Genomic DNA, 12,065 nt, shown 5'->3' with positions numbered 1-12,065 from the left:
GTTCTGCAGAGGTATCCTTAAATCACAGCATGACTCTTTTTGTCAATATGTGTTGATAAAAACCAGAAAAGCTGTAAGGAAAAAAAGGCACCAGTCTTGGTTATATTTTTGAAAAGAACCTCTTCCCTTCTCTAAGTGCATTTCTTTTTTTTTTAAGTTTATTGGTACATTTTAGGTATACAGTACAATTACATTCATTATTGGGATCTTGTGCCTTTACATGACAGGTCTTGGTTCTCATTTTTCCCCCTTGTCCGTGCCCTCCCTATAAGTGCATTTCTTAATTAGAGCTTTAAAAATTGTCACAAGGAGTCATCAGGCTCAAACTTTATAACGTTTCACCTTTGGACTTCTGCCCTGTGTACTATTTGTGCTCAAAGTAAAATAGGACCCTGTGTACTTCTTAATTAAAGTAAGATTGAGTGGCCACTTGGTGAACTCTTCGCTTTCAAATCAAAGTTAATACATTAGTCACCTGAAATCATAGAATGTGAGTGTGGCTCTATAAAACTCTGTTCTAATCAACCTTTTGAAACCAAAGACATACATTTATACTATTCCTGTCTTGAGTGATTATCAGAGATGATTGGTTATCCTGACCCCTGTGGTAGTAGTGTGGTCCTAATTTTTAACTCTGAGTGTTCAGTCTCCTGGTAGGCTATAGAAAGTGCTACACTCTGTCTCGGTGGTTGTCTTTTTGAAAATTGTATAGTATGTCCACATGAACATTCATTAAACTTTCAGAATAGGCCAAATCTCCTAGGTCTTGACATTGCATACACAGTGTGAAAATACTCACTTATGTGGTCTTAAAAGCAAAACGGACGGGAACAGATTAGTTCCTTACAGAGCAAATATAAATTGAAACCTTGTACATCTCCACTTTTAACTCTCACACATACTGTGTGCAACAATCCAAGTGCTGCTCCCTGCTTCCCAAAGTGTACTTGTCTGATAGGGGAGATAAGAGGCGCCAGCACAGGTAACTGCCTGTAAGACCAGGACAGCCTTACAGGAGTGGAGATGACCAAAGGGGCCAGGTGCAGTACGCAGCTGCTTTTCTAGCAGAGAAGGTCACTGAAGGAGTTAGAAACTGTGGTTTTTGAGCTGGATTCTGAAGGGCATATTGGCAAAGACTGTGGGGGGGGGAAGGAAGTAGAAAAATGCTACTTGGTCCCAGGTCTGATGTACATAGCTTGTGAGAATGCACATACAATATATATGATTTGATGGGGGGAAAGCAAAACTTTAGGTGTAGGAGGTAAGATTCACCTTTTCTATTTCCCTTCTGCTGCTTCTGGGAGAAACAGGAGTAGTGAGAATCTTAACCTTACCCAGTGGTCTTCTGTTCTTCTTTATGGTTCCAAATGGCCGTTTTCAAGAACTTGCAGAGAACAGAAAGGCCAGAGGCCTGTAGGGGCGGGGATGAGGGGCAGAAAGAACTGCAGGATGGCGGAGGATGCTCTGACCATGCTTCTTTCCTCCCGGCTTGGCTCAGTCCACATAGGAAAAGCAAGGAAAACGTGACCTGGGGAGTTTTATAGCTGACCATTTATATTCCATCTGCCTATAAATATATGAGATTAAAGAACATACATTGAGCTGTGTGTGTAGAAAATAAAAAGATAAATTGCTGAACATATAAAAATAATCTCAATGGACACTAACCTTAGTTATTCTGTATTATCATTATAGTCAACAATAACATTTTATTTAGACCGGTAAGATACATGGGATTGTCATATGACACATAAACTTTCTGCACTTTTAAAAGATGGAGACAGACTTGGAAGAAGCACTTTTTTGTTTTTACAGAAAGATGGTACTTAAATGAGTACTCAGAGTGTAGGCTGCTGGTTAGACCTCTTTTGCAGTTTCATAAGTCATAGTGTTTCCGTGGGTAGGGCAGGGGGTGCATCTTATTCCTTTTCCATAAGTAAAAAGAGACAAAAAGCAAAGTAGCATGAAAGAGCAGACTTGAAAAGAAAAAAGCAAACCTGGGTAGTAGTTTTTAAAGCAATCTTGTGAATAAACACATCTTCAGAGGGATTTAAGGCTTGAAGGAGAAAGCTGGTGTCCTGTTTCAGGATCAGGGTAATTAGTATACCTTCCACTGTGGGTTTCTTGTCAGGTTTTGTCTTTCTTTTTTTTTAAGGGAACATATTTAATTTCTCATAGTACCCTGTTTCTTTGCTTTCTGCGAAATTATGTCGAGTTGCAGACTTAGCATAGTCAGTTCTCGTGGCTTGGGATTGCTCTGGGAGTCCAGTAACAGTTCATAAGGCAAGTTATTATTAATAGGTCTTCATCAGAGCACCAGGGATTCCACATCCCTGTATGTGTGTGATGATGTATGCCTCATACTTCTTTTAAAAACCCCTGTCTGAGATTTACATTTCATCAGGGGTCTGAACTGGGTTCTGGAAAATAAACTTTGTTCTCACTTAGAAAATATTTGCTGTATCAGTTGAGAGAATTCTCACTCCAAACTCTGGGCAAAGTGGAAATTATGAATATTATTGATTACTGAGGAGTTTAATGGTTACTTTTCTGAGGTTACATAAGATGGAGCCAATGAAATAAAAAGTAGAGACACCTTGCCATATGAACTTTCTCTTTGAAAGATGTATTGGAGAGAATTTCCTGATTGGTCATAGGCAGTCCTCCTGAAAGGCTCAAGGGAGTTCTGTAGAGATGTATTTTATGACTGTAATCTTTCTTTTTCAGGTTCTGCCCCTTGCTGTGTTTAGCAAACGAAGAGATTTAAGGAGTCACCTCTGCAGTTTTACTCACATAATCCCAGCAGGGCTAACAGACAGACAGCGTCCAAAGGAGAGGAGCTACACCCATCTGAGGATAAACCACTGTGAAACAGCTCTGACAGTTAAGCCAATCTAGAAGACTTTGATTCCAAGATACAAGGTGAGCTATACAGGCTGAAAACCAAAAGCAGGGTTCAATAGGCAAAAGATTAGTGAGGCATTACCAAGTCACAAGAAAATGTTTCTTGTACCTTCTGCTTTTATGTCAGCTCTAAAAATAATATGTTGTAATCCTGATTATGTTTAGTCATGTCAGTAAACAGTTCTATTTTATCGTTTTAAGGATAAGTAGAAAACATGCAAAAATATCGTTAACCTTTGTCAATTTCCTGTCTGCAGTCTCGCATCATGTGGAAATAAGAACCCACCTTTTCCTTCTTGACTAAGTGAGTTTGTAGACCTACAATTAAAAATGGCTGAAATGTTGTCCTTGGTTTTTCCATACAGGCAAACCTACATGTTAATGCATACACACATTTTTAAAAATGTGTGCAATTTTTAATAATCTTTCATAGTAAAAAACAACCGATAGTTTTCTCTTTGCCGGAATGACCTAATTGACTCATACAGTGCTAGTAGTACTTACTGTGTTCTACTTGTCATCTTTGACATTTGCACTTGCTATTTTCAGAGCTATTTCACATATGCCATTTACCATGTTAGGCGTAGTGAGTTTGGTCTTCACAATTCAAATTTGCTGAAGCTTTCTGCTTTCTCCATGTCAGTGATCCCCACAGTGGAAGGTTGTGGCATTAGTACTTCTGGGGACATTTTCCAAGCTGCACATTCATGAGCTTTTTTTTTTTTTTTTTTTTACAGAATTTATGCTTGGCATCAGAAGATGAATTTTTACTTTGACTCTATTTTTAGTATTAATGTTGATGTATTTCTTGGCAGTGAGGTTAGTCTATTAAATCTTCCATTTTTCCAGATAATTTGAATGATTTGCAATTCATTACATCATAGCAGAGGATGTTCCAGAAGTGACTGTGAAATTAGTGTGCTCTTTGGCTAGTGGATTGCTTTGTGCTGCAGTGAATGCATTTTTAATGTCCACCCTTTATCATAGTGCAGATCCCGAAAGAAAGGAAAGATTGACCCTCTAAGTGAAGCACAGAGCCCAAAGGTGCCCCCGTGTTTTAGTCCTATTTTTATAAATGGATATTTTATGGTGCGTATTCTGGAATACAGTACAATGTGTACTGTTTGGCTATGGGAGGGAAAATATAAGTACTTACAGAAAATATAGGAACAGTATTCCTCCCTTCTTTCTTTCCTTCCACCTTCCTCTCCTTCCTCATACAACCTGGGGCTTCCTGAACCTGAATGTCACAGGTAATTGTTGGGAAGGAAGAAAGAAAGGCTTCTTTCCCCCTATACATTTTAAACTTTTAACATACCTTTCCACAATGTCTCCTTCCCAAACCACTATAAGTTTGGAGTCCAGTATTTGTGATCTTTTGCAAATCGGCTTTTGCATATGGAAGAATGATTTATATTTTAATTACTCTAAGGATGATTGAAAAATTTACTTTATTGACTTTGCATATTGACTGAATAATGCCAGGAAGAACTGTTGCAATGAGCCAGCATAAGAAGTTTGACTCTCCAAAGTTCATCTCTTAACAGCTGGTGGTAGATATGTAAAGGTTTGAAATTTCAGAGCAGCAGTCATCTAAATAGATGTGTCTTTTATTATGTGTCTTACATCATCCCCAATAGATCCAAATTGTTCACTCATTTATGTAGGTTTCACACATTCATTCATTTTTCCAGAGATCTATTGAGTATCTACCAGACACTGTTCCATGCCCCTGGGGTTATAACAGGGAGCAAGAAGCAAGACAGGACAGTGAGGCCCTTGGGGATAGAAAGTCAGCCAGCTCACAAATGTGGCTAGTGAGTGAGTCAGATGGTGTGAATGAAAGGAAAAGAATATTGCACTAGACAGTGACGGGATATTGTACCTATTCTGAGGTGACACATGAATGGGGAACTGAATGGTGGTGGTTAGAATACTAAATTTGCAAGTTCTGTAGAGTTTACTTAACCAGTAACTACAGATTTGAATTTATTTCCAGATGTGTTTCTGGTTTTGTTCAGCTGGCAGTATAAATGGTTAACACTTTAAGATGAAATTCCCTTGTTTGTCAGCCCCTGAAAAGCTGCTGAGGACTGAAGGATATCCTGGTGATGAGTGTGTGGAAACTCGGTAATATGTCTCAAATTTTGCGCAAGCCTGAAGTTAATCCAAAATAAAACATTAAAAAAAATTACTGGTGAAGAAATGCCAGAAATGTGTACCAAATCGAGTACAGTGTTGCTTTCATTTGCAAAGAGGAAAGAGCCACAGTCAAACAGGAAAGGGTTGCAGGAAGAGTGCTGGTGTTCAGAACCCATTCCTCGAATACTCTTGAATTCTAGACTTGGTTCCATGGCTCATTTTTGGACCAGAGAAATCCTGCCTTTTAAAAATGTTTCAGTTTAGAGCCAGGGATTTAGCTCAGTGTGCCGCCGCCTGCCTCACAAGTCCGAGGTCCCAAGTTCGATCCCTAGTACCCACCAAAAAAGTGTCAGTTTAACAACCTAAATTGCATCAATATAATAAAACTTACAAGGAGAGTTACTTTATCTTTTCCCCTGTTTCATGCTCACCGAATTTTTGACAAAGGTAGAAAAGAAATTCAGTGAAAGGAGGATAGCGTTTTCCACAAATAATACTTGAGCAGTTGGACATCCATAGGCAAAACTGTGAGCCTTGACCTAAGCTCTGCACACAACAAAATAAAACTTTTAGGACAAAAATAGGGGTCTTCAGGATCAAAGACAATTCAATGTGTTCTTAGTCTTCTTTTCCCTACCACTTCCTCCTCTTCCTTCTTGTTCCTTTTGAGCACTTTAATCAAAGAGTAAATATTAATGAAGTCTCCAGAAAAACAAAGAATTATCAACATTCACCATTTGTTCATTGACTGTGTGTCCTAGGTAGTTTGATTCAGTTTATATTTCAACTGTTTTTTCCTACTGTCTGACTAGTATTCTCATACTTAGAAAAAAATGTGTTGGTTTGTTCCATGAATATGATTATCATATAATCGTGGGTACTATGGATTTTTGAGCATAATTGAAAAGGAAGATAATCTATATTTTAGGATGGAAAAATGGTGAATAGAAATATTTTCAGAATTTATTTCAAGGGCACGTGGAAGGAATAATAGAATTGTTATCGTTATCAAAATAATATGATTGTCAGATTTCTCAAAACTAGTCAAAGATTGACTGGGAAAGGTTTTTTGAAAGGAAAAATTAAACTATTCTCAAGTGTTTTTAAGGTATTCATGAGCTAATTTTATTACTAAGAACAAAATAGTGCCTTTAATGTTTAGAATAAATACTCTGCAGCCCATAAAGTAGTGTTTTGAGAAATAGCTCTAGAAAAGATTCTTGTAGAGATTTCAGATTCTTCTAGTAAATCAGCTCTCCTTTTGGCCACCACAATTTAAAATTTTAAAAAAAATTTTAATTGACAAACATTGTGTATGTACAACATATTGTTTTGAAATGTATAGAATGTGGAAAGAGTAAATCAAGCTAATTAACTTTGCCTCACATACTTGTGTTTGTGGTGAGAACGTTTTCAGAATCTGCTCTCTTAGCAATTCTCAAGATCCTTTTTTCTTTTTAAAATTCCTGCATTTTTCTGAAATATTCTTGGGCTAGTTGTTTTTAATCCTTTAGTTAAAATTTAGCAAATCTTTTTTCCTGGTACAGTTAGTTAAAACTAGTGTCACAAATAAAATTTTATTCCAATCAAAACAAGCTTCCCTACTTTGTCTTAGTATTTTTCCCATGTGTGCATTTCTAAGCATACCCTGTCTTCTTTTAGATGCTAGGGCAGACAGTTGAAGTTGGCTCAAACAATTAAAATTCAGAATCCGTAGACTAAATGACTTGTCAGCTTTCATGCAGATCAATAGGCCTACCTGCCCTGTTAGCTGTTTGATAACCTGTGTGTTTGAAAGGATCCTCTACCATCTGGTCCCAAACTATATCCTCATGATTCATGGTCTGCTACAGGGTCCAGCAAACTATAGCCCATGGGCTAAATTTGGCTAACAGCCTGTTTTACAAATAAAGTTTTATTGGAACATGGCCCTGCTTATCCCTTTGCATATTGTCTGTGTGTGTTTTCCACTACAACACCTGTATTGAGTAGTTACAAAAGAGATTGTATGGTTCTCAAAGCCTAAAATATTTTTTGTCTGATCTCTTAAATCATAACTCTGTAGTTGGCATGGCCAAAGATAATGCCTGTGTTATTTTGTAGTTTTTGAGTTTGAAATCCCAGAGTTTTTGCCATTGCAAGGATAATTGGATAATGGAAAACCTGTTATTCATGAAAGATATTTTTGCTTTATTTTCTTTTAGTTTCATAAATATAATACTGTATTGTCTGTATTTTAAAAATTATTTCCATAAGCTTTCTAAAGATTTTAGAAATAATTTTGTAGTATAAAGACATTTATGATTGTATATGTTAGATGCTAAGTGCTTTGTTAGACTCTTACTCCAAAATATTTCTAATTTCTGAGGAAAAAATCTGAAGAGTTTCTTTATTTTTGAGGCTGCAAGTCCATGACTTGGGAGTGACTCTGTGTCTGGTACTGTCTGACTGTTCCCTGGTATGGTGTTGGGTCTGAAGTATGGGGCCCAGTTGACAGTCTGTTCAGTTGAAGACTCTGGAAGGCTAATGAGTCTTCACTGGAAGCCAGGAGATGGACCTCCAAGGTGGAGGTGAAGACTGGGGCTCCTCTGAAGAAACAGAAGGGATTCTTTCTTTTTCTTTCCCTTTTTGTTTCATCCAGGCTACAAGCCTATTGGTTGGTGCCACTCACACTCAGGGTGGGTCCTCTGTCTTCAGTGAGTCCATTCATTCAATCACAGGGAAAACTATGCTAATCCAATCCACTGGGCATTTCTTAGTCCAGTTGACACAAAAGTTAACTATCACAGCTAGGAAGAACCCTCAGAGTTTCTGATTTATTAATAGGAGGACACTCAATATTATGCATTTCCACTAAATTCCCGGTTACATGTTGGTCCCAGGCTCACCTCTTAGCACCTCCGAAGTAGGCATTTAGCATTGGCCCTTCCCATGCTGAAGGGGAAGAGAAGCTGCTTTTTCCATCAAGAGACGTCTTAAATCTTCTTTGTGTTCTTTCAGCTTCCACTTACTGTTTTGTGACAGCATACCCTCATGACCCAGATGTCTGTTGTTGTTCTCTCCTGTTCTTTCCACCCTTGTGGGTTTTAACTTTTTTTGAAAGTCCATTTACTGTCGTTTTAAGTAGATGTCAGTGGAATTTTTGAGTGAAATAGATTCTGTATTCAGCCTCCAGCTTTACCCCAGTATTTCTATATGATTACATATTTTAAACTACTTTTTATTTCTTCATTCCTATTAAATCCTGGGAGGTAGATTGGGCTCAGATGTGTCTTTCCCACTTTGTATCTGCTCTGAGACACAAAACCATGTACGCTACTGAAAAAGAGAAGACTTGAGCTCAGGCCCTTTGAAATTCATTTTCTTTTAGTTCTAACTTACAAAATTAATGCTCTGTTTGTGCCACAAATATGATTTGTCAAATCATCAGGAAGCCCATTCCTTTCTGTCAATATCCAAAGTATTTTCGACACTAAAATAATTAGTGTGATATTTGATCATTCTGTTGTCTTTTGTTGATATGTGGGCCATATTTTTAATAAGTACTGCTACAAAATCCATTTAACAATATACTCATACATAGTTTCTATTTTTATAAGTTTAAAAAAATTTTATACATGTCTCACTACTGATTATGCTTTGATGGCAAACTAGCACACCTTTTTCCATAAAGGTTTTGAATAAAATAGTGTCACAGACCAAATCAGCCTAAAAGTTGGAACTCTCTGGATTTGCTGTATTCAAGGAAGTGATGTGCAAGGACATGCAGTGTGTCCCTCCAGGCCGTGTGCTCTCTCAGAGTAACTCGGAGGCTGGGCTTAGAAGAGGGTGTGTGATAATGGTAAGCATTTGACACAGATTATTTACTTCTCAAAGCTCCCTGAAGTACAGTTATTATCCCTGTCTTATAGAACAAGAAACTGAAACAGAGAGATTAAGTAAATTGCCTGTGCTGTCATAGCTAGAAAATGGCAGAATTGGGATTGGTTTCAAAACCAGGAAATCCATTAAAGTTTCTTAAGTGTAAAATTAAAAACAAACAAAAAATAACCACAAGACACATATAGGCATGTTTAATAGTTGGGTTTCAAGAAAAGAAGAGCTCCAACTTGAAGCATTTACTGGCCTGTAATTATGTTAGGAGATAGCTCGTAAATTAGGGAGGTGACAGGTGCTGTAATTCTTTGTGGTCAGGCTGATCCATCAGCAATGTTTTGAGAGAATTAATGCTGCTGCCTCTGTTCCCTATTCTTAATGCACAACTCAGCACCAGGGAGAACAAACCCTAATAATGCCCGGGGTCCCTAGAGTGCCATTAGCAGCCTGGCGGATCTTTTTTAAGAGACCAAGGGTTTTCTCTCGGGAGTGCTGAACTTTGTATAGTCTTTCTCTTCAGCTGATTATGAAACAAGTAGGAAATTATTTGGGTTGTCATTGGGAAAATATAGTGGTTTTTTGTTTGTTTGTTTGTTTTACTTTTAATTGAGTTTATTGGTACATTTTACGTATACAGTACAGTTACATTCATTATTGGGATCTTGTACCTTTACATGACAGGTCTTGGTTCTCATGTTTTCCCCTTACCCCTACCCTCCCATCACCCCTCCTCCCATCCCCATTTACAAAGACTTTATTTCCATTTTTTCATTTTCTCATATTTTTTTTCTTTTCCTTTATTCCTTTTCCCCTACCCTTCCAACTTTCCCTACACCTTTAGCCCTTTTCTTCCTATTTCACGTTGTTAATTATCTCATTAGGATCTTATGTACTATTATAGTTTTTCATACCAGAGAAACTATTTGGTATTTACACATGTGTGACTTATTTATTTCACTTAGGAGTATAGCCTCAAAATGTATCCATTTTCCTGTGAATGACTCTAATTTCTCATTCTTTATGGCTGAGTAGTATTCCACTTTATAGAAAAAACACATCTTGTTTATCCAGTTTCCAACTGATGGACAAATGGGCTGTTTCCAAGTTTTAGCCATTACAAACTGTGCTGCTATAAACATGGGTGCACATATATCACTGTGATGTGATTCTTTTAATTATTTTGGAAAGATACCCAGCAGAGGGATGGCTGGGTCAAATGGAACCTCCAGTCCCAGCTTTTGAGGTATCTCCATATTGATTTCCATAGTGGTTGCACCAGTCTGCGCTCCCACCAACAATGGAGAAGGGTTCCTTTCTCCCCACAACCCTGCCAACATTTGTTATTGGTTGATTGCTTGATAGCAGCCATTCTGTGTGGGGTGAGGTGGAATCTGAGTGTTGTTTTCATCTGCATCTCTCGAATGACCAGTGATGTGGAAATTTTTTCATATATTTACTTGCTGCTTTTACTTCTTTGTCTGAGAAATGTCTGTTCATTTCAGATGCCCATTTTTGAACTGGGTCTTTATATTTGGGGGGGGCTGATTGTTTTGAGTTCTTTATATATTCTAGATAATAGGCCTTTGTCTGAGGAGCAGCTCGTAAAAATTTGGGAAATATAGTTTTAAAGTAGCTCTCTCTGGCTGTCTGTGAGAAATCGACTAACTATACTTAATAGATAAAATAGAGAATTTAAGTCTAACTAAAGTGATACACTCAGCAAACATTCTGAGTGGTTTTTATGTAGCTCATGACATCTGACTCCAGTGATAAAAGTCATACAGTCCCCACCCTTAGGGATCTTGCAAAATTGATAAACACAGTGCAGTATATATTCAATTACATTGTGTGTCTAAGTATGGAAATAATAGATTGGTATAACATTTGTGACAGATTAAGGAAAGAAGATGAAACCTGAGCACAAAGTAGTAAAAAAAAAAGATGTATGTCTGCCTGTCATCAAAGTCATTATAGCTGGGAATGCAGAACATTTTCTGCGGCATCAAGTATGTTCACATTGTTCTATATCTGTCACCAGAACTTTTTCATCTTTTCAGCGAAAACTTTGTACCCATTAAACGTTGTCTCTTTTTCCTCGCAGACCGTGGTCGCTGTCATTCTCCTTTCTGCATAGATTTGACTACTCCGTGTCCCTAGTACAAATGGAAGCAAGTGGTCTGTGCCTGGCTTATTTGGCTTAGCACAGTGTCCTCAAGGCTCCTCTACATTGTGCATGTGTCAGAACTTCCTTCTGACGGAATAATACTGTCCCACGTTTTGTACCACACTTTCTTTACCCAGTCACCCACGAATGGACACTGGGGTGGTTTGCACATTTTGCCTAATGTGAATAATGGAACTATTGACATGGTGTACAGTATCTGATACAGACTCGTGTCTTTAGTTCTTTGGGGCTTATAACTACAGGTTCAATGGCTCCATCACATGCTAATTCCATTTTTAACATTTTGAAGAGCTGTCACACCAGTTTTTCCCACAACAGCTACACTATTTTCTGTTCCCACCAGCAATGTACAAGGGTTAACTCAGGAATCCTTTTTTAGCCAACTCATCAGTGTACCTCAACTTCATGCAGAAAAGTTATTTTGACAAGAAATTCCTCCAGAGAAAAGGACATGTGCTATTCAAGGTCACTTGGTGCCTTAGTAAGAAATTTTATGCACTCAGTATGGAATTATGAACCATTAAGGTCACAGAGTAGATGTGAAATCATTTATTTCCTGTTTTTTGCAAGAATGTCTTTTTGCTGTGCTTTGATCAGTATCCATTACCGTCTTTCCCAATGTTATTTTTCCTGTTAAAATATGCATTATGACATTACCCAGTCATCCTTTTGAAACACGTCAGCAAAAATCAGAAGCCAAATAAGGAACACAAAAGTGGCTGACAGGTCTTGGAAAATGGTACTGGTAAAATTATCAGATGATGGTATCAAAATGGCCTTTTCAAGCATGTCCACTGCACAAGCTTCAAGATCGAATGTCCTGTGATCTCATTACGTTAATATGTTGTACAGCCTCTGTCCTCAGGGATTTTTTTTAAAAACCTATGCTCATCACAGCCCTTTTAGAAACGTAAACCCCTGAGGTAGTCCTGCTTTTTTAGCCCTTTGTTAATCTGAG

At 37.8% G+C, this 12,065-nt stretch overlaps 1 protein-coding gene across 7 annotated transcripts in view; it reads left to right on the top strand.

Annotated features, from left to right (window-relative positions):
• Window positions 1–12,065, top strand: part of Osbpl6 (oxysterol binding protein like 6) — a 117,110-nt gene that overhangs the window by 14,527 nt on the left and 90,518 nt on the right. For all 7 annotated transcript variants that reach the window (XM_010636770.1, XM_010636768.1, XM_010636767.1 and 4 more), the window contains exon 2: window positions 2,728–2,922. The gene's annotated coding sequence lies outside the window, so the exon portion shown is untranslated. The remainder of the gene's footprint in view (window positions 1–2,727; window positions 2,923–12,065) is intronic.

This window comes from Fukomys damarensis, unplaced genomic scaffold (genome assembly GCF_012274545.1).
Source record: "Fukomys damarensis isolate Sample0158 unplaced genomic scaffold, DMR_v1.0_HiC HiC_scaffold_26, whole genome shotgun sequence".
NCBI classification, from domain to species: domain Eukaryota; kingdom Metazoa; phylum Chordata; class Mammalia; order Rodentia; family Bathyergidae; genus Fukomys; species Fukomys damarensis.
This window is presented reverse-complemented; position numbering and strand designations above follow the sequence as displayed.